The sequence below is a fragment of the Vanellus vanellus genome (genome assembly GCF_965231255.1).
Source record: "Vanellus vanellus genome assembly, chromosome: 3".
Classification (NCBI taxonomy): domain Eukaryota; kingdom Metazoa; phylum Chordata; class Aves; order Charadriiformes; family Charadriidae; genus Vanellus; species Vanellus vanellus.
In genome coordinates this window covers 32,435,526-32,457,228 of record NC_138907.1, presented here as the reverse complement: position 1 = coordinate 32,457,228, position 21,703 = coordinate 32,435,526, and positions in this window count along the sequence as shown.

Below are 21,703 nucleotides of genomic sequence, written 5' to 3'. Positions count from 1 at the left end.
CTGAGCTCCACACCACCACAGCACTGCGAGGCAGGGTGGGTACCTCTATGCTGGGGTGCAGTTATTTGTAGAGACACAGTGGTATGAGACCCTCTCTTCCTGTCTGCAGGAAGGCCGAGATCAGCATGGCCTATCAGTCATCTTCTCAGTCTACTTTGAAACAGAAGATTTGTCCCAAGGAGGCTCAAGCTACACGAAAGCAGGCACACCAGGCGTAGAGGCAGCTTTCTTCTGCCTGTGACTGCTTGGCATGATGTGGGAATGAGCATCATGCTATCGAGGAGCTGCAGCTCCATCCCCTGCAACATCAGCATCGGCCCTCCCCACCTAGAGCGGTGGCAATGGCTCCAGGGAACCAAAGCCAGGGCAAAAGGAGAGGGACAGAGACCGGCTGCCGGGAGGTGCATGGCAGGTCCATTTTTTGGTGAAGAAGGAAATCTCTGGTGGGTGCTGCACGAGAGGAGCTGAGGCGCAGTGGGCAGGGGTATAGCTGTTGAGGTAGGGAGGAGGGTGGAGAAGGAAGGGCTGCTATTTAATTGCCAGCCCCAGTTCTATCAGTAAATACGAGGATGAGCTGTCACTGGTGTGGAAGGTAGCAGATGGCCTAATTGTGAGATTCTCCCTTGCAAGAGCAAAATGATATACTGTTTTTAACATCTTTGCCTAGAGCTGAGTGCTAGCTTCAGATACTACCGAGATATACTGTACAGAGGCACTTTGTGCCAGAAATGTGCTCTAGTGATAATCAGGAGAAAACTGTGCTTGAAGTCACATTTAAAAAATAATTATTAGGGCCCGTTGCTGTTAGTCACACATCCCAAAAGCTGATCTGTGTTAAACAGAGCTTTCCAAAGCATCTTCTGCTTGAGATAACATCTGGAAATTATGCCATCATGTCACCCACCGTGTTTTGCCTTGTAACCACCAGGACACTGTCTATGTACGCGCACCATTTTTTCCCTCTTCTCGGGGGAAAAATAATTCTCCCTGTCTTCTGATTTTTCTCATGCTGCTTCAGCTGGTTGCATGCAGATTCTTGTCTCAGCCGTTTGCTGGAGAACATGGGCCTTCCCTTCCCCAGAGACAGCTATGAAGCATCGCCATCATCTCACCTCTCCTTGCGCGAAGCCCCAGGCAGCACCAGCACTGTGAAGGTCTGAGGTGCACCGTAACAGCTCAACGCTTTGCAGAACTCCAGGCCTGTAGGCAGAGATGACAGAGCTCACCTGCATCACACCAATGTCAGGTGCTCGGAACTTTATATCGAAGGCGCAGGGTCGTTACTGGTGAGTCATTATGGCAGGTGCATTTTGTCAGCTCCAGCTCTGATCTGACAACAGGGGAGATGGGAGCACCTCTCTCAGCTGGGGCAGGTTTCCAGAGAAAACTCTGGTAGGGACTTAGCGGGAGAGAAAACTTTCACTAACCTGTAAATCTGCTTATTATTACTTATCAGTAAGTGCAAAACCCCGGGCGAGGATCAGCTTCAGCTGGAATCAAGTGAATGCTCCGTTTGAGGATAACAGCCCTTTTCTTGTTGATTTTTTTTTGCAGGCCACTGGATATATTTTTAAGCACTTTTGCTTGCTGACTGTACCGTGTGCTCTCTCTTCCTGTTAGTCCTTTAAAATTCATCGTTTGTTGGGGTGTTTTGGTAGTAAAAGGAGTTGAATGGGTTATCTGTAAGCTTTGTCTCCTAAAGTATTAGGATGCATTAAACCTTCTTTAAAATCTACCTTTCCCTTACCATCCATCTTCAAAAGACTCTTACCCATGCGGTAAATATTTATGCTGCAGCAGCCTGCCCTGCTTCGCCTCCTCTTACCCCGTTTGCTCAGAAGTCTCCTGCTAAAAATCCCACAGCTGTGACACACCAGCCCATCTCCCTCAAATCCCACTGATTTCATGTCTCTCCCAGCCTCCTGTTAAATCTCCCTGTCTTCCCCTTCAAGTCCCTCTGTAATGTGACTTTGCCTTTGATCTCGTTCCTCCCACTCCTCCTCCTGCCTGTACTCCCCCAGTCATCCCTCTTTTCTGCTCATTTTATCTTGTTCTTGGATGGTTCAATCTTGCTTTTTTTTCTTCACGCTCCTTTGACGCCTCAATTCACCCCCCATTTTCTATATAGCCAAACATTTCCCCTTTTCTTCTGTCAACTCTGCCTTAAATCCCTATCTTTTTCTTCCTTGCTAGCACTGACACCCCACGCGCACCCATGCGGAGTCACCTGAGCTGTTGTCCTATGTGGTTTTCCTGGAGCGTGTGTTCTTCACACCAGGAATTTGTGCTTCTCCTACAGTGCACGCCCCACAGCTACAAACACACACAAGGGTCTTCTGAAGAGCAGCAGTCGCTGGTAAGTAACCATTCATTATTCATCCTGTTGCTTATACGGTACACAGAACAAACCTAAACTTTCTCTAGCTGGGTAATAAGAGGAATCTTTTCTATGTTGATGTGAAGGCACGCTTTGGATGCTCTGGCTAAGTTAATGCATAAAAAATGCACGTTATTTAAACTTACAGCAACTTAAACTTCCTACAGACAGCAAGGCCATTTGAGGAACGTAAATAAGAAGCAGGCTATTAGAAGAGGTTTTGGGTCTCGCTTCGCTGTATTGCCTTGCACCACCACATCATCGCGGGCTGCGTTCAAGTTGCCTTTAACCTCTTTACATTCCCGCACATGGCAAACAATAGGGACTAGCTCCCATCCAGCGGAGGAAATATAGCTGCAAGTGTCTCACAGCCATTTCTCAACTGTCATCAAATAGCTTTTATTCACGGCATAGCACAAGTGTCAGCCAACTGGCAAAGGCAGCTTATATTAAAAATGTTGGGGATTATTCATGTCAACAGACACAAGGGAGCTTTTCTCAGGCGGTGGATCTGCACTGGCGGTGGTATGAAAATGCAGCAGGTTCTCTAGAGTAATCTCAAATCTGAATAACTTCAGAAGGAGGCCAACAGCTGACTGTCGCTTGCAAGCACAATTAAAAAAAAAATCATCTAGCACGATTAGACAAGAGCTTGGATAGGTGAGAGGTTTAACTGTGTGGATAGATAGAAAAGCTATACCGTAAGGATGTTCTGTAGAAAGACTAAGATGGTATTTTTTAAAAAAATGATCAGCTGGAAGATGGTCTGCAGGTTGTAGCTGGTGGTGGCTTCTCAAGTTTAGATCTGATTACATAATTAGCTGATAGGTCCTTGGCCTGTTTGATTGCCCGTATTTACTGCACTATCTGGGATATGATTTCCATTGGCCACGTGATCTGTCTTTTATGGAGAAGGTATGATTTAGAAATGGATAATTCTTTCTCCTTTCAAAAGATTTTTTTAAAAAAAAATAATTCACCATTTAACTGAAAATAACTTATCAAATTTATGAGAATATTAATAGAAAAAAAAATAAGGTGGACACAAGCAGTAAAATGGCTTACCTTAAAAACATCAGGTAAAAGTGGAAAATGATGGAGGTTTCAGGTGTCTCAGGTTAACTGTTTAGGGCAATTCCCTGAGTGGTTATTTCAGTCCCACTGTATTTGCAGAAGTCTATTATATTCTGTCATATCACATTTTTTAATTGTTGCTTTTAAAACATATGGCCTGTTTCTTTTCCCTCTTAATTATTTTTGACTGTTTCAATTCTCTGAACTCGGCGATGTTATGTGGATATAAAATCAGGAGCAATTTAAATGGAAAATAAAAAAATAAGCCCCATGCAAATTATCATGAAAAAGGTGACCTGATCTGCTCTGACACAGATCTACGTTCCACTTATGCTCGGGAAAACTTTGGATACTATATTTTCATCAAAACCTAATTTCTGTACAAACGTGCGATGCAGAAGAAAACCAACCGCCAAAACCCTCAGATGCATCCCATGGCATCTCCATGACAACATATAGATGCACATGCTGCTGTATCCATCGTTATGGGGAGACTAACTGCTCCTGGGTTTTTCCCCACGTCAAGCTGCAAGGCAGACCGACCAACAGGGCAGCTGGCTGCAGAGCATCTTGCTGGGATTTAAATGTGGAAGCCACAGTTTGTGATCTGTACAGGGTAAACCAGAGGCAAACGGAGCAGCCTTACGGAAGAGGTGAGCCCCGCACTACCGCTTCCCTTGCGGAGGCTGCTTGGTCAAGTAAAGGAATGGGCACTGGCAGGTCTCCAATGAGTCTGAAAAGTCACGTGGAGGACCTTTGCAGGGTTCTCAAAGCCTTCCTGAAAGGCTGTTAGTGCGATTCGCCAGCAGAGTGAGATAAGAACGGAAGGTAATTTGGGTTAATGAGTTATCCTGAGAGGTGGGGTTTTTTTTCCTGCACATGCAGAAGGAAAGGGAGGGCGATCCTGACCTCTCTCCTTGGTGGAGAACTCTGAACTCTGTAGCAAGAGGTTCCCTCTCCACTCCCCGGCAGCGCGCAGGAACCAGGGTCAGCAGGCCAGGCCAGTGGCACGTGCAGCCAAGGCTCTTCCCAGATGGACAATCCATTCCTCACGGGCAAAGGATTAGACTAGGACCAAGAAAAGGAACCTGCCACTCCTCTTCTCTGTGTCTGTGTGTGGTGATCTCCCCTTTTGCAGTCCCCATTGCTTATTGCACTGGATTTAATTGCTCTGTAAGTTTCTCGTTAAAACAAACAATAAATGTTGCCATGTCATTTACTTGCTTCCCGGAGCAGTTAGGAGTGGGACCTTGGGTGGATGAGCAGTCCGGTGGGGTCAGGAGCCTGGCTCTTGCCCTCGGGCTGCTCTTGCGGGGGGACGGACCCCGTACAGCTGCAGATGCCGTGCCGGGTCCGCCTGCGGCACTGGTGCTGCAGCTCCCAGCTGCATCCTGGGGTTTGGGAAGTGTGGTACGGATGCACTGGGGGTTGGAACTAGATGATCTTTAAGGTCCCTTCCGACCTAAACCATTCTATGACTCAGTGAATGCCCCCCGCCTGGCTTTCTTCCTAACCTGTCCTTTCCTCGGCTCCTTCCCCCACTGCTGGTGTGGTTTACACGGCTTCATTGAAGGGTGAGCACCTCGCCTTCGCTGCGGTGGCGGCGGCCGCTCCTGCAAAGCAGCTGAAGTGCTGTAATTTCATACTCCAGCTGACGGTGCAGGAACTTGTTCATCTGCCCGTCCCCGAGCGTAGCCACGGACCTGGCTGCCGCAGGCACTCAGCGCCGTCGGTGGAGCTGAATTAGTGTTTAGGAAATGTTCTTACTATAAACAGGGCTGTGTGTGTAACCGCCCGAGTGAAGCAGGGTTGGCCTTTTCAGAATTGTTTCCGATTTCTGGACTGGGACTGGGGAAGTCTTCTTCTGCGCTCCTACACCCCTCTAAGTAAGGCACCTTGGGCAAAAGTTACTGCCACTCTCTGCTGCTCAGCTTTCCTTTCTGAGAAATCGAGATAACAATATTGACCTTTTTGGCAGAGCACTTTCTCTTTTTTTTTTTTTTTTTTTATGACACATGCTGCATAAAAGCTGATTGTTAGGTTTTGTTGGGCTATAAAAAGTTCTCGGCCTAATGGTGGGGTATGGTATGTTATCAGCCATAAAAAAACCCTCACACTGTTCTTTAGCATTTAGGGATAGACCTTTGTTCTGCTTAGTTACTTATAATCTTTGGAGTGGTATGGCTTGGGTTTTTCTGTTGTTTGGATTATAGACTTCTGTTTTTCCTGCCCTCTGTGGGTGTATATATTGTATACATATAGTTGACTTTTGCTTCTATTAGGGCCAAAGATCACTTGGTTCTGCTCAACGTAGAGATGTCAGCAGGCACCAGCCACGTTACTGGCCTGCGATGCACCATTCAGCACACTTCCCCTGAAATATAAGGGAAAACAGTTTGCCAACAGACAAGAAACGGCGTAAGAAACCCCTGAACCAGGAAAGACAAAAAGAAAGACTACGATCCCCAAGAAATAAACTGCCTTTCCTTCAGCATACACTCTATGAACATTTTATGCTGACGGCCAGAACTTGTTCATAAGCTGCAGATAGCCTTTTCTTTTACCTTAATAAGACATAGTTCCCTCTACGTAGCCTCTAAAGAATAAAAGAAATTCCCTTTTTGTGCATAGGGCAATCAAAAGCTTTGCCTCCAGCCTGGACAGCACGGTGCAAGGGTGGCAGTGTTGCGGAGTGCCCAAGTTCATGGCAGATGGCATCTGGGCATGATGGAGCCCAGGAGTCTTCAGTAGGTTCCCATTTAACAGCACTTGCACTGTAGTGTCTAGCTATGCACGTCAGGAAGATGGAGGCAGAAAAAAAGCCATAATACTAGTTAAAAGTCAAGAAAGTCAACCACCTAATAGTTCCCCATGGCCTAATAGCTCTTGTTTTGAAAAGCTATGTCTGGAAACCACAGTGGGGTGTACAAAGTGTGGGGAGCCCTCGGTGCTGGGCTGGATGATACTGGAGCCTCAGCTCTCCCAGGAAGCAGCAGTAGCGGTGGGACAGCACTTAGAACAATGATGATTGAGTTTAGGGTGTTTCTGAAAGAATGTGGTATATCCAGCGGGCTTGGGCTGACGTTCCTGACAGATGCCGACTGTTCAGGTGAGAAAAGAATAATTAACCATTCTTTGACTTACGGTAAATGAAACAACGGGAGCTGGGCAGGCTCCCCATAAGGCTCTTCAGGAGTCTGAACTTCGCAGCAGGGTGGTTTGGCTGAGGGCTAATCTGCCCATTAAGGCAGAGATCAGCGTGATTGCAGCAATTTCCTTGTGGGGTAGAAAAGAGGCAGAAGGAGGACAGAGAGCCAAGAAGGCTCAGGTGTAGCTGGAGGAGCCCCCAGCAGCGTGTCCCCAAACAAAGGCTGAGGGAGGGATTTGGGGCACAGTGTTTTCAAGCAAAAGAAACTTGAAATTGCAAACAAAACTCCTGCTTCTTGCTTGGCCTTTGGTTTAAAAGCTGAAGGACTAAGGACTTCATGCATTCATTGATAATCAAGAGCGCTGATATAAGGAATTACCCGAGTCCATCAGCATTCTCACCTCAATGGAACCAACCCAAAATAACTCTCGCCCCAAACTGATCAGGGCTGTGTAACTGATATGGGCTGAAAATAATAATGGTCTATGTATTTCTTAAGAAAAACTTCTTCTTATTTTAAAAACTTTGGTAATAAATACATGCAAGAGTTGAAGGCAGCAAAGAGTTGGATAGGCTATTATTCTCCAATCAATTCAATTTTTAAGCCTTACTTAAAGAATGCTAATTTTAAATGAGATAGTCTTCTGATCATTTCTACAATCGAGGGGATGTAAATTCAAATTCGTAATGAATGCTCTTTTTTTCATATTTGATTGCAGTAATCCAAATGATCCTATTTAATATCAAGGACAGAGCTAGTATCTATTTTTTGATAACTGTTTTGCATAGCATACTCCACACGGTTAAAATTTTTGGAGAATGGTTTTAGAAGACACATCTCTTTGGTAGGGCAGTCCTGCTGGCTGGGACAGGCACCTCCTGCAGACAGAGTACTGGAAAGCCGCAGCGCTAAGTCACAAATTCCAGGTTCTTTGTATTTTGTTCTAATAATCTTTTAGTGCACTGTCCTAACCTCAAGCATCACCTGTTCAGGCTTCAAAGTGTAAGTTGTGCTCATTTTACCTGTCTCCTCTTTTTAGCTTTCACCTCATCCCGTCATCAGAGCTGGCAAGTCTCACTCTGGTTCCCAGTCTTGCTGTCCAGTGGTACTTTCTCCAGCCTGAAAACAACCTTCTTCAGCCTCCCAAGGTACGTTTGATTGGCTTCCCATCCTCAAGGTAATGAGTTTAAAACCCCACAGTCTTTGGAAAGTCAAATGAAAACTTCCATTCTCAGGACTGTACATTTGAAAATCCTGGGAAAAGAGTTCTGGAGGGCTTTTCACCAGTGCAATTCAGTGTGACAAAAATCCTTAGAACAGTTTAGCTTTTGTATGGTAATTATAAGGTACTGAGAGTCAATGAGAACATATAAGAAACGCTATTTGTTTCTATGTGTAATATGAATAATCATCATTATCAACATCACAGAATAGGGAAGAAGACAAAAAGCAGATATTGTAGATAAGTTGGTGATAATGGGCTGTTCATAACAGGAGCATTTTTATTTGTTCCACATGGTAATATGCAAGTATTTCAGTTGAGCAGAGTTCTAGGTCATACGCAGTTTTCTTAAGATTTATAAAAAGATCAAGAATCGGATTTGCAGAAAAGCAACGAAGTCGAGTGCAGTGCAAATGAGAAGCAACGCTGTCCCCTGTGACGTCTTTGGGCACCCTGAGCTAAAGGTTACAGCTACCCAGGTGTCACATGCAATTACAGGGCAACTGCATACCTGCTGCCCGTATCCACTGCAGTGCTTTTATCGTCAATTATTATTATTCAGATACTATGCCGCCTGCAGTTCATAGATACTGAAAGAATTTTAAGAGGGACATAGTCAGAATGGCACTGGGAGCCAAACATTTCACCTCTGACAGAGACTTGCTTTGTGGCTTCGGACAAAACATCCACTCTCCCTTCATTCTCCCTGGAAATGAGAGTTAGGATTTATGTCTGGTGGGATGTCGTGAGATTAATTTTTTTCTTGTATGCATAAACTGTTTTGAAGGTGGAAAGGTCCAGGTCTTATTTCACAACGGCCTTGCAATTATAGTACAAACGGAGCAGACCCCGTCTCTCCTCGGAAAGGGACAAACAGCTTGGAACTCGGCAAGTACTCTAGCCAGCTAGAACAAATACAATTTTGCAGTCCATTGATTTCCATTTACAATGCCAAGTTTTATTTGATTTATTTTTTTAATATCTACGTGCCACAACCCCAGCTCCCTTTTTTTTTTTTTTTTTTTTCTTCTCCCCTTTTTAAATGAAGTGTAAGTGGCACGTGGTCCTCATTAGCCTAGAGATATTTTGGATAAGTTAAGACAAAGGATCAGCAGGCAAACAAAACCGGGCCATTTAGGACAGTGTTGATGATGCAGCCCCTTTTCTCCTTATGTGAGAGAGTTTAGGACTTCTGAGCATATCGGACTATTATATAGCTACATGGACTATGTAGGGGAGTCTCACACATACGTAGTTAGGGCCAGAGTTAAACATCTGGATCCTAGGTGTTGTTTAATGACTCTTAACAAGTAACGGTAGCAAATGCATGAATGTTACTTGGGGCAAATTCTGTCCTCTGGTGTGACTCTCCCTGCACTCCCCTAGCTCGACGTTGTGCCCAGCACAGCCCTGCCAGGCGTCGAGCCAGAATCCTCCTGGTGTTGAAAGGCTGATGCTGGGAGTGGATGCTAGAGTGGGGCCCTCTCCGCGGAGCCTGCTTTGGGGCCGTTTCACCGATCAGGCACGCGCCCTCCAACTGCACCCTTCCACCTTGCCTTTACTCGAGGTATGGGTCACTGTCACCGACTGTGACCATGATGAAAGAGTGCCTGCCGCTACCGGATGAGCGGAGGAGGCTCACAGAGATCGGTACAGGTGCCGTTGTCTCGCCTAGAGAAAGCGAGCTATTGCTGCCGCCTCGGGCACCGGGAGAGGTGGGGATGGCTGGGGAGGGAGGAGGAAGAGAGCGGGAGTAGCTGTTGTGGAGAGGAGCCGTGCATCGATACCCTCTAAAGTGTTGGAAGAAGCAAAGTTGTTGCTGATAATAGAAAGTACACGCGACACCATGGGATGGCAAAGAGAATTTGACCTATCAGTGATTAAATACGGGGAAACTTGCATTGTCATTGCTCACACCGACTGGCGCTTCTGGGTAAATGGAAGATCTGGCTGTCAGGCTGTCAGCTTCTATGAGCCCTAACGTCCCCCTGAAAGGGAGATGGCCATTTTCCCAACAATGGCCCCAGCTCTTTCGGTTACAGCCAGTCAAGTCCAATGACATCAAATATTAATCTGGCACGGAGCTTGGGCTGTCCGAGTACATTTTATAACCAACAGCACATCAAATCCTTTGGACCTGATGACAATCGCTCCTTTGTTGTCACATCATTCAGTCACTTTAACCCAGATTCTCCGTCAATTCAAAGGAAAGAAAACGGTGCTGCAGAGAACTGACTACAGCAAAAGTACTTAAAAAAAAAAAAAAAAAAAAAAAAAGAACAGAGGAAGGCAGGGCTGAAACTCATCATGAAAGACACCACCATAAAATCAGGAGAAGGCACGAGGACCTCAGATGACCTCATGGCAAGAGGCTCTGTTGCTGTTTTGTGTACGATGGCAGACCTCGGGTCATCCCAACCCTAGTCTTTGGGGTCGCAGTTAGTTCAGAGCCTCAGGCCTGATCTGTTTGCATAACAGCATTTATATTCCTTTTGTAACAGAATTTCTGTCTGTATAACAGAATTTTTCTAGCATCGCAAAAGCAGACGAACTTTGGAAATCAGATTTCCCAGGTGGAGCGTGAAAAAGCAGGTCCGAGGCCCTCATCTCTTCCAGTTGTTGTCACCTGACCACAGCCCCCTGTAATCTGGCAGGCAGATGCCACCTTCAGAGGGACTCTGTGCCAGGCAGCTCCCGCCTACATTTTCTCTAGCATCCAGAACTGGCGCGATGCTTTGATCCACTTCTGATTTTGCCTCTGGAATGTGCAAGGAAAAAAAACAACTCCTAAGACGGTCAGCGGCGGGCTGAGCATACAAGCACAGCACGTTAATGAAACCACTCCAATTAGCTGGGGAGGGGAAAACCAGCAAAAATGAGAAGAATTTTGCTCTTCTCTGTACAAAACTAGAGCCAGTGACAGAAAATTATAACTTGACCCTAAATTATTCAAAGGAAGCAAGAAAGAAATAAAATACAGGCTAAAGAAGAATTCATCCTAATAACTTATACCAAAAGCCAAAGCACATTAACGTATGAGGATTGGAAGATTCAGAGAAATAGCTGGAAGGAAACTGCATGCCTATAGTCTTGAAGGAAAATGTAGGAACTCGCTGAATTCAGTAATACACCTGGCATACCTCAAGAAAGGGAAAGTTTCTACGCTGTATTGGCACCGCTCCTGACCTTATCATGTGTGAACTAGATGGCTCAAGGAACAGGTAAGGAAAAAAAAGAAGCTTTTTAAATGTTCAGAGGGGTTCTGCCACAGCGTTGAGTTTTTTTCAGAAGGTGTTTCCGAGTGGGAGAGTGGGGAAAAAGGGTCAGAAGCCCAGCGTGATCATTCTCATTTGCAGAGTCTCCTATTAAATGATGCTTAGAGGCATAAGCTAGCCCAGCTATGGAAAATAGGGTACTTCAGGGTATTTTCTTTAAGAGATCAGCATGCCTGCTTTTGGGTGTCTCCCCAGTCCTTGGAAACCCGATAAGAACCTTTGAGATTTCCGAAGTTGGGTACAAGTATCTGAGTCTAAGCTGTTTATTTTTAAGAACAATAAGTCAGCAAGTAAAGAAAAAATAGACCCAAACATGATGCTTAAGGATGTGTCAGAGAAGCCGTGACGTCACGTGAAAAGCTACTTCTGGGGCAATGGAGTGCAAAATCCAAACGCATTGCTAAAGCTTAAAAGTAATTACTGTCTGGAAGGCTTGATAATCTCGCGTCTGTTCTACCAAGTGTTTGAATACACACACGCGTGCACAGGCCATCTTAGCTACTGGTTCCCTTTGGGGCGGCTTCAGCTGCGAGGACAAAGGCAAAATAAGCACACGGATGGGGAGACCCTCTCAGTCCTCGGTATTTTCATTGCAGGAGTTTGCAGTATAGTAATCAGTGCAGCAGTTATTCTGCAAATGGAGAGCTCTGGTCTAGTGCTGTCAGTCTCACACCCACTGTTCGTGAACACCTACGTTCCCTTCAAAAATAAAATTGTAAGAGCTCTGAATACAAATGTGCGAAATCTTTACTATTTAAAGGGCTCTTCTGGAGAAACTATGTCAAATACATAGCTCTTTCCAAAATGCCAGTGGCGCCCAGGATTACTCGTTCTGCAACCACCACTTTCTGCGGCCGGCCAGTAATGGATGAACCTCCCATCCTGCACAGGTCTACTCCTTCTCCCAACTGCCCGCCTCCTGCCACGCTCAGCTTCCCCACTGCCTCAGCAAAAGCATTTCCCAAAATTGGGAAAGGACTGGAAATCACATGGGTTTCCATCTGGCAACCTCCGCGGTTGCCCTGAGTGGTTAAAGCCGGTGTTAGTGGTCATTTGCACAGTTCTCAGCTTCCTGAAGAAGTGAGATGCCTTCCACTTAGGCATTACTGTAATTTAAGGGGGAAAGCAGGGTGTTTGAACAGGAATGAAGGCTTCAACACCTGATATCCCCTTTGCCAGGTAAGCCGATAGCATGAATGGGATGTTCACCCAGTCACAAGGCATTAAATATTTCTGCTCTGACTTACACCAGCTCCGAGCTATTGTCAGCAGAACCATTACTTCTTACATCAAGACATTAAGCCAAATCCTGGCTCCAGGGAGGTCAGTTATAAAACTCAAATTGATTTCAGCGGCAATAGAAATGAGTCTCCTAGACAGTGGTCAAGAGGCAGGAGTTAGATGGCAGTTTGCTATCGCCTAAGAGTGCGAGTTTAAGTTAAATTCACTGGAGTGTTGGGACACATTGAAATTCTGTGTGTGAGTATGCATACAGCATCGAGGCACCGCAGTTACGGCACTCAGAAACGTGGTGTTGGTAGCTACTGAAAGCGATTTCCAAAGTTTCCTGCAAATACCGGTGACTATTTTAGGAATTGAGGGACACGGACATCCTGGCTCCCAGCTGTGTATGACTGACAGTGTCTTGTCTACCTCCTATTGCTTAGCGCTGATACTCTGCTCATTTAATTACTCAACCAGACAGAAGTATTAAATAGTGTTTCAGAATTCTTTATTACAATATATGCTTTCCAGTAATTACCTCGCGCGTTCTCTCCTAGTAGTGGGGGGGAAAAAAACCCTCCCGTGGGTATTTCCTGCCTGTAAGACTACACACCTCTTAGAAATGGATTATGTTCTTTAGCCTTTTCTTGTTTCCAGTTGCATTTAGATGGGTCTCAAGAAGATGCGCAAATCTCTGTGAGTGCTCTTCAATGTACGGTTACATTTTCCCCTTGCTTTTAAGGAAATGTACACAGACTATATTTTTTTTATTTCCTATTTGCTTTTTATTTCTCTGTCATTTCCTGTTGTGACCACTTTTTAAACACGTTATTTTCAGATTCCCTCCATTCTGCACACATACGAAATAAGTTACATTTTGTTCTATCCTGGACCTAAATTTTATATTCACCGTTATGTGAACCGTCTCCTCTTAGATCGCATAAGAAAATCCACAATTCAGAGTCATGTCTGCTCTCCTGTGGTAATTCAAGTCTTAGATTCATTGTAATCGCTAAGAGTAAATGCTGTATCCATTTTTAGAGAATGATCCAATCTGCTTGTATTTCCTGAGCTTTCTTCTCATTCCTTTGTTATGATATGCTTTCTGCCTCTTAATTGTTTCCACATGCAGTGGCCTCAGTCAAAGCGGCTGCAATGAACAACGTCCATTTCAAAATGTCAGCATTTTGGTCACAGCAGATAACCACGAGCTGGTTACTCCCTGCATAGGGTAGCACTCCTTAAGGACAAGTAATAAGTTCTGTGGTCTTGTTAAGTGAAAAACAGTAAAGACCAAACATTGCAGAGAAAAGGCAGCTTAGTAGATGTGATTTCTGCCCTTTTAGCCCATAATCTTGATCCCATTTTTTATTTCTCCACAGCCATAAAATTTTACTTTCCTTTCAGTATAGCTGAATAGTATTAGGAACTAACTTAGCTTCTCTCCCGTGGACTGTGTTTAAAATGTCTTTTGTCAAATAACTTGGGGGGTCCCTTTTATGTTTTCAGTACTGAGGCTGCTTTACTGAAGTATAAACCCGGGCCCCTTCATCAAGGCAGAAAGCTCTGCTGGTTCTGCTGCATTTCCACGGCTCGGTACAGGGCTGGGTGCACTTAACTGAGAGGTGTGAAGGAGCATCCTGGAAGAGATGGAAGCTAAATATATTCTGCTACAAGATTTCTTCCATTCCTCTCTCCACCCCCAGATCCCAGAGACTACAATGGCTTATGCAGGGCTTTACGTACGCAGCTAATGGTGGAGGGAGGAGAATTCCCACGGATAAAGAGCTTTAGCCCAGTACCAGCACAGCACACAGCCTGAAATGGTGCTGGGGTGGGTTTTGAAGGAAAGCGCTCCCATCATCACTTCCAAAGAGAGATCCTACAGAATTATTTTTAGAAAAGGATCCCTGGCTATAAGGGGATCCTTCCCTACAGCTTCGATATAGGCACCCGGACAAGCCAGAGAGGGGATGGGATTTCATCCAGACGCCCGCACGTGCCCCCTTAGTGTTTCCTTTTCCTTAGCTCTAAGGGGCTTTCCAACTTGGGGAGTTCATTTTCTTTCAAGCCACCCTTTGACACCCAGTTATGTGTATGCACCACATGGCTTGCAAGTCTTAAGTGCCGCGGCTAGTCCTCCCGAGGCCAGGTGCCTCATGACGTGCTTCTGACCTTCCACCAGAGCATTGCCTGCTTTGTGTTCAGGGAGCCCAACTCCATCAAAGCACAAAAGAGCGAGTAAGAGTTTCCTCTCATTTGCCCCTGATTTTATGCTTATGTAATTCCACTAATTTCGTTTGCATGAGAACAGAAACAGATCCTTAGTCTCTTGGTAGAAATCATTTTAAAGGGCTGTGATCCAAACCAGAAGGCCGGGCAGGAGTCTACTTCACAGGCACAAACCACCACAGCAGAAGTGATGTGTGGAGTGGTTATTCTGGTCCCCCTGTACATTTTTATGCACGTCGATGTACGTTGCGCGTAGCGGGATGGGGGCAGAGGAGAACAACAGCTGAGCAGCCCTCCCTCTTCCACACGTGAAAGTTGTCTCGCTGATTGGCTTTACCGCCAGGTACACAAAAGGAAATGAAACCATTAGGAGGGATACCTCAGAGCTGTAAACTCCAAGGGGAAGAAATTACTATTGGTTTGACAGGTTTGTAAGTGAATTACTTATTTATGTAGCTCAATAGATTTAATATTAATCACAGATGAAAGACACGAGCTAAACGCGCTTTGCAAACACGCGCGTCGCCTTCTCATTTACTCGAGAATGGCTCGAGTCAAAATTGCTCCTGGTACAGCCGCAGATAATCAAGGCGGGAGAGCTGAAATGAGGAACAAATGAAAGCAAACCAAATTGCTTTTAAAAATTTCAAATGAGTGTGCTGTTGGAAGTGCTGTAAAAGATAACACAAAAGAGCCAGCTAAAAATCGTGGCCCGAGCTCACTTTTTTTTTTGCAAGCAATCATAAATTTTAACTTCAGCAGCTTTGTGCTCGTCGGGGGGCACTGGAAGAGTGAAAAAAAGTTGACCTCATCATCATGTGAAGTTTCCTATTCCTGTCCCGAGTTGTCATTGGTAAAAGCAGGCAGCAAGAATTCCAGTTGTAAACAGTGATGTGCTGCCAATGTTTCAGCAAGGGTAGCCCACATTTTTTCCTCTCTGCAGCTGTAATGCAGCTTGTGCGTAAGGGGATCAGTAGCTGCAGAGGAGAAGGCTGCAGACCGGTCCTCCCTTCCTTTGCTTCTCTGGCGAAACATAAACACCCTCGCTTAGGTGTAACTAAAGGGGGAGATGCTGTAATTTAGCAAATGGACTTTGAGAGTCACAGGGTCTTGTTACTGTGCAACTGCTCACAGAAATAGGAGCAAGAAGCCCTTATCCTCTCTTGCACCCACTCCAGCCGCACACCAGAAAGACACGTCTGCAGGTCCTGCACCCTCCCGACTCAGTCTCAGAGCTGGTGGCCCTTGTCCAAATCACCCTCCTGGGAGAGAGGCAAGACACTTGCTTTTTGGGTGGCTGACCAAGGACCATACGGGTGGCATTGCAGCCCTTCCAGTGAGAAGATACTCCTGAAATGTGGGGTGAAATTCAGCTCACCCCAGCCGCTGTGGGTGAGACACTGGTGTGGAGCTGTAGGACCTGATGCAGCAGAACTATTAGTTCCTTTCCAACACGGCTGCCAAAGGTGGCCAACACGGCTGCCAAGGTGGCGGGAGTGTGCTTCAGCTGGCAGCTTCCACTCTTTACTTGCGGGATGCCTCCCTCAAATTTAGTTTTAAAAGCACGGGAGTTAGTGATTAGCTGTCTCACTACTTGCCTGACAGTTTTCCATGGCGCAATTAAAAATGTCTCCAGAACGTATAACAGGAGTCAACTGAATTTTCAAAGCATCATGCAGACAACGTACAACAGGTTGAAAAATACACTTGGTATCTGCTATCCCATGACTGAAACAGCGCTGGTTAAAGGAAATCAGAAAAAAAAAAAAGCTTTCGAGTGAATTTCAGGGATAGTAACCTCCCTTTGAAATAAGTCTGTGCAGTCATCATCTTGGAGAACGTTTACATGTTTGTATTTTTTTCCTGCTTTATATCATCAAAAGTACCCCACTCTTTTTTTTTTTTTTTTCCCCCAGGTCTAGTCAATAGTGTCATTTAAGTAACCAAAGGATCTCTTCTAAACAATTGGGAAAAAAAGTGCTTGTAAAACTGTGCAAATACCTATTTCCAAAAATAACTAAAACTGCTGCGGTTTCAGGGACACAAATGATGCATTTTGAAATAGGACTAAATGTTTATTTACATGAGAGAGCATGCTAGCTCTGGCCTACTGAGACAATAATGGGCATTAAACCCTTACAGCTTACAGCCCATTGAATAAAAAGTAGGTTATATTTTAGAGAGATCTGCGGTTTAGTGATCTACTACAGTTTTTAAGCAAAACAACTCACTTTGATGCTTAGCGAAAGAATAAACGTTTTGGTAATGATTTATTTCTTTTGATTTTAAAACTCTTTTAGGACTTATTATCCTGGTTTGAGGTTTTAATGAGAGGACACGATAAATTAAAGCAAGAGCGAAGGTGGACGTTTATTGCGCCTTACAGAAAAGCGTCAGTCTTAAAGGCGGATTGTCAGCTCCTTCACTCGGTCTTCTCTGTGTGGCTCAGTGGATGTGGTGAGGCTTTAGTATGGTTTTATCCACCCAGTGGTGGATTTCCTCTGAGGCAGAGGATGTCCACAGAGGTAAGAAAGCTGCGTCGTGCCCACACCTACCTCCATCGCCCGGCGAAGGAGACGGCACGAGCGGTTAGAGGCAAAGAGATGCGGCCTGAGCAGAACAGGGTTGTGATACTTGACTGCTCGAGCAGCTAGCACTAATTTGAGCAGCCCAAAGGTCACGACTATTTATGCAGATAAAAGGTCAATGGCAAGCTGGCATGTAGCTGCAGACTATCTTGGTCTGCACTTCACCCGGAGCACTGATACGGACTTCTGATTCACAGTTTGTCTTTCTGCATGAACTTTCCGGCCAAGCTTTGGCTGAAATAAAACATGTTGGGGAGAAAAAAAAAAAAAATCCCTGCCATGGGAGTTGACACAGTTAGAAGCCAGATGCAATTTTTGTGGCTCAGGTTCATCTGTAGCTAAATCAAACCTTTGAATCATTATTTATAAAAGACAGCCAAATTCTGAACTGTTTGCTCAGTATTTAGTCAGCCCTTATGTGGATAAAGTCCTCTGAAAGCGTGCCCGAGTACAGACAGAGGAAAAAGTGAATAAGATGCTTGGGATGTGACCCACTGAAAGAAAGCCTGCGAAACACCTACCGACTTCAACAGAGGTGGGGTTCTTCAACTGTCAGTATGTGGACAAAAATCACTTTAAATGTGCAGGACCGCAGAGTGCAAGACTAAATGACATGGTTTGAATTTCCAGGGCAGTTTCAGTTTAGGTGAAAGTGTCTATTCAGGTGAAAAAGGGAAGTAGATATACTACGTTTAGTCTAGTCAGATTCTATGCTTTATTTGAAATTTTATAGTTGATAAGTGCTTCATCCTTTGCTGTCATTAGAAAATGAAAACATATTTTAACCTTCAGTTCCAGCAGCTGTCTGTCTACCTGCACCAATTTTAAACAAAATCCTTTTGCCTTCTGTTGCAAATCAGTCCCGTATGCCTTGGTGCAAAATGTTTTGTGACATTTCATTTCCCCAACAAAAGGTAATGGGAAAGCATCGTTACATTGATTTGTTTTTCATCACAGAGGTATTTGGCACTATGCCCTAATTAAGGTTGCAGCAATAAATCTATTATAAGCACTGCTTTGCCTCCCCCGGTAATTTTTTGATAGGCGTTAGCTATTATTCTGTTATTTTTTGTTGGCTAATGAAGAAAAAATATGTTAGGATGAAAAACTCCCATGTAGGAAGCCACCAAAGCCTTCAGACCTGGAAAAGCATTTTTTTCCTCTAGCCATCTCTTCCCATCAAAACGGAGAATTACCAAGTTCTTCCTTGACCACTGTATTCCTAGATCGCCACACGAGGGGAAGTTTAAACAGTGGCTTTAGCATCATTTGCTCGGATGCATCTTGTCAAATTTATTAATTCCATTATACTCCTTCTTCACTCCATATTTCGTGGGCTTGGCTTCGGGCAAACTGAAACCACCCCGTAACGAAGGTGTAGGCTGGCTGGTGAGTAAGCATATTTTGTATGTGTTTTCCCACTGAAAATGGCAAATTCTAGCCACTGCACATTTGCAAGTAGTTTGTCAGTCATATTCATCAAACCGAAGAGAACCTCCGTTCGAGACCGAGGTTCGTTATCGTGTCCACAGACGTGCAGCACTCAATTCAAACAGCTTGCGACTCACGCGGTGCAGCTGTAAGCGCTACGACGGTAACAACCGTGTGGCGGTTCCCAAGGATGAAGGCGAATGGCCCACATGTGGAAGTGCAAGTGACTCTTGAAGACTTTCTCTTTCTCTTACAGCTCTCAAAGGAAAGAAGCAGCAGCCTTTGCAGCATCTGAAGACATCGGAATACACTCTGCAATTTCCTGGACTCTATGCTACCTCTTGTAAATGTTATTATTTTCAGCCCTTGGAAAACAGGGCTGTACTACAGATGACGACTGTGGGATTTCTGCTATCTTGGAGCAAATATGTTTTTTATGCTTTCCCTCCTATTAAAGTACTTTAGAAAACGAAGCACAAAAAAAGGCAAGATCTTGCTCATAATTAGTGTTGAGAGCCATCTATTCCTGTACTTCAAGAACATAGTTTAGAAAGGGGATCTGCTACTGCCTCTGCCCAGGCAGCTTTCTCATCTTCCAGAATGATATGCTGGTGAGATGAAGACTTAGAGCTGTGTTTTCCTCGTGGGAGTCCAGAAAACACTGCAGGTTTATGGACAATGTTCCACCAGAAATCACAAAATGGAAGCAGTTGTTTATCTCTTAATAAAAAAAAAAAAAAAGAAAAGAAAATATTGTGAGTCCAACTGACTTTCTACTCTTAATCCTAATCTAGAGCCTGTGATTAGATCTCTAGCCTCTCTGGTTTATGTGAGTGAACCTATGTACTTTTTTGGATCCCTCCCTCTTGTTTCATTTTAGTGAGTGGTCACAATGTAGCTGAAGACTAGGTCACCTGAATCAGCTTTACAACATCTAGCCTCAAGCAGGGGAGCCATGTAATCCCCACAATGGAGCTCTCTATCCTCCAACCGCAAACCTGCATGGCTTCTTGAGGGGGTCTGACGGTTCATGTTAAGGACCACGCTGCCAGAGCTGCCTTGCTAGCCGTACCTGAGTTACTGAAATGCTGCTTTGGATATGCCTACATCGCCTTCAGGGTTGACACAGTGAAACCCAAGCGATGGGAGGAATCCCCTGCCCTATTCCGTACAGGAAAGAGTGCCATCCCAGTGTCTCGCAGGCACTATGCAGTTCAGGTGTGACCGCTCCAGGGATCAGGCACAAAGGACAGGGAAAGGCTTTCCAAACGTGTAAGGAAAAAGCACAGGTATTCCCACAACTGTGTTTATGTTAGAGGCGGTGTCTTCCATCCAACACAGTCAACAAATCTCTACTTTTTCCTAACCACTGCCGCCATCCAGGTGAGGCTGTCCTGGTTTGAGGCTGCCAATTCGGCCTAAACCACGACAGAGGCGAAGGTAGCTGGGTAAGCAGTCACCCCAGTTCCTCCCAATTCTCAACATTCTGGGTTGTTGGATCAATAGATGCTCTCAGGATAGCAGAAATAGAGATGTCTCGTTTAGCACCTTAAAATTTTGCACACAGCAAATTTTTTTACTTGCTGAGGGCTGAATAGGACTTCCAACTACATCTGAGTGGCTAAATATTGATTTACACCCTAGTTTTATCCCCACGGCATTGGCTGCATGATTTAAAGTTCGAACTGGGGATGAAGGCCTTTCTCAGCGTGGCAAGTTCTCTAATACAGACAACACTAAAAAAAATGAGACCTGTTATGCAAAATCAGACATGAGCTATTTTCCTTCTGGATGTAGCAGTTAGTTAAATGCTAAGTTTTAGCACTCGCTATAAGTAGAGAACTTTTTTCTGCTTACCTGAGAAATTAACTTTAAAAAATTGCAATTAATTTCTAATTAGGTTGTTCAAATTATTACTATAATCCACACAGAAATGACATAGCAAAACTTTAGGAGTCAGCTGTAGTGTTTTATACCATCCCACAGCGCTTTGTATACATCAGTCCGCATGATCCAATAAAGAATTATTAAAACGACAGAATAAATTGAATTTATACCATATTAAATATATCACATAAAGTAACTGTGAAAATTGCTGGCACATACAGCTCATCTAACCTTGTACCTCAAATTGCTTTTCTATTTTTTTCCCCCAATCCTGAAACTGGACTTTTATAAGACTATATTTCTGTGTGGGGGAAAAGAAAAAAAGCACAGTTCACAAACATTGACAAATCTACTAAATTACATACCAGGGAGAGAAATTATCACGTTAAAAAGACTGAGTCGGTAGAGCTATACTGGACCATTGCGACAGAGGAATTACAGTCAATTCCCATTACTGCTCTGTCAGAGGTGTCAGAGTCGTAGCCCGCAGCTGCGGCCAGTCATTTGATGTATTTCCCTGCCTCTCATGGCACACGCAGGCTGCAGAGTGTCAGCTAGGCTGCTAGAAAGCAATTCTGCCTCTCTAGGCTACCGAGAAAGGACCCTGGCCTCAATATTCCTGAGGCGCTGCTGTTTTACCTACCTGAGACTGCTGACAACCTGCTTGTGAGAGGGATGAATTCCCCCCTCTCCCGCTAATTTCACCAGGGTGTTCGCTTTAATGCCTGGTAATGCCGCTGTAAGTGTTGGTGTAATTTCACTGGTAGTGTAATTGCAAGTTAACTTCGTGGCTGATCTCTTCAACAGATGGAAGCAGGGTGGGGGTGGTGATGAAACCCACAGGAAATGGGTGCTGCTGGAGGAAAATGCAGATGGAAAAAAGGAGCCACATAAGAACAGAGAAAGGGGAGAGAAAGAGATCAAGGAACCAGGGGGCATAGGAAACACATGGTAGAGAGAGGATGCTCTGAATGACCGCCTCTTCCACCTTTAGAGAAAACAGAACGTAGCTAAAAAGCGTACGAAGAATTTAATAAATTACAGATACCCAATACTTTAATGGGCATACACAGAAATAAACGGTATAGAGGTCAGGTTCTCCGGGACCTGAAATTCTTGCATTCAAGTCCTTGCTCCATAGCAGACCCTTAGGCCATAATTAAAGAGCCTACACTTTATTTACGCTGTGGGCCTCATGCTTCCCACAGCCTCCATGCTCCTGAGGCTGCCAGTAGCAAACTCCA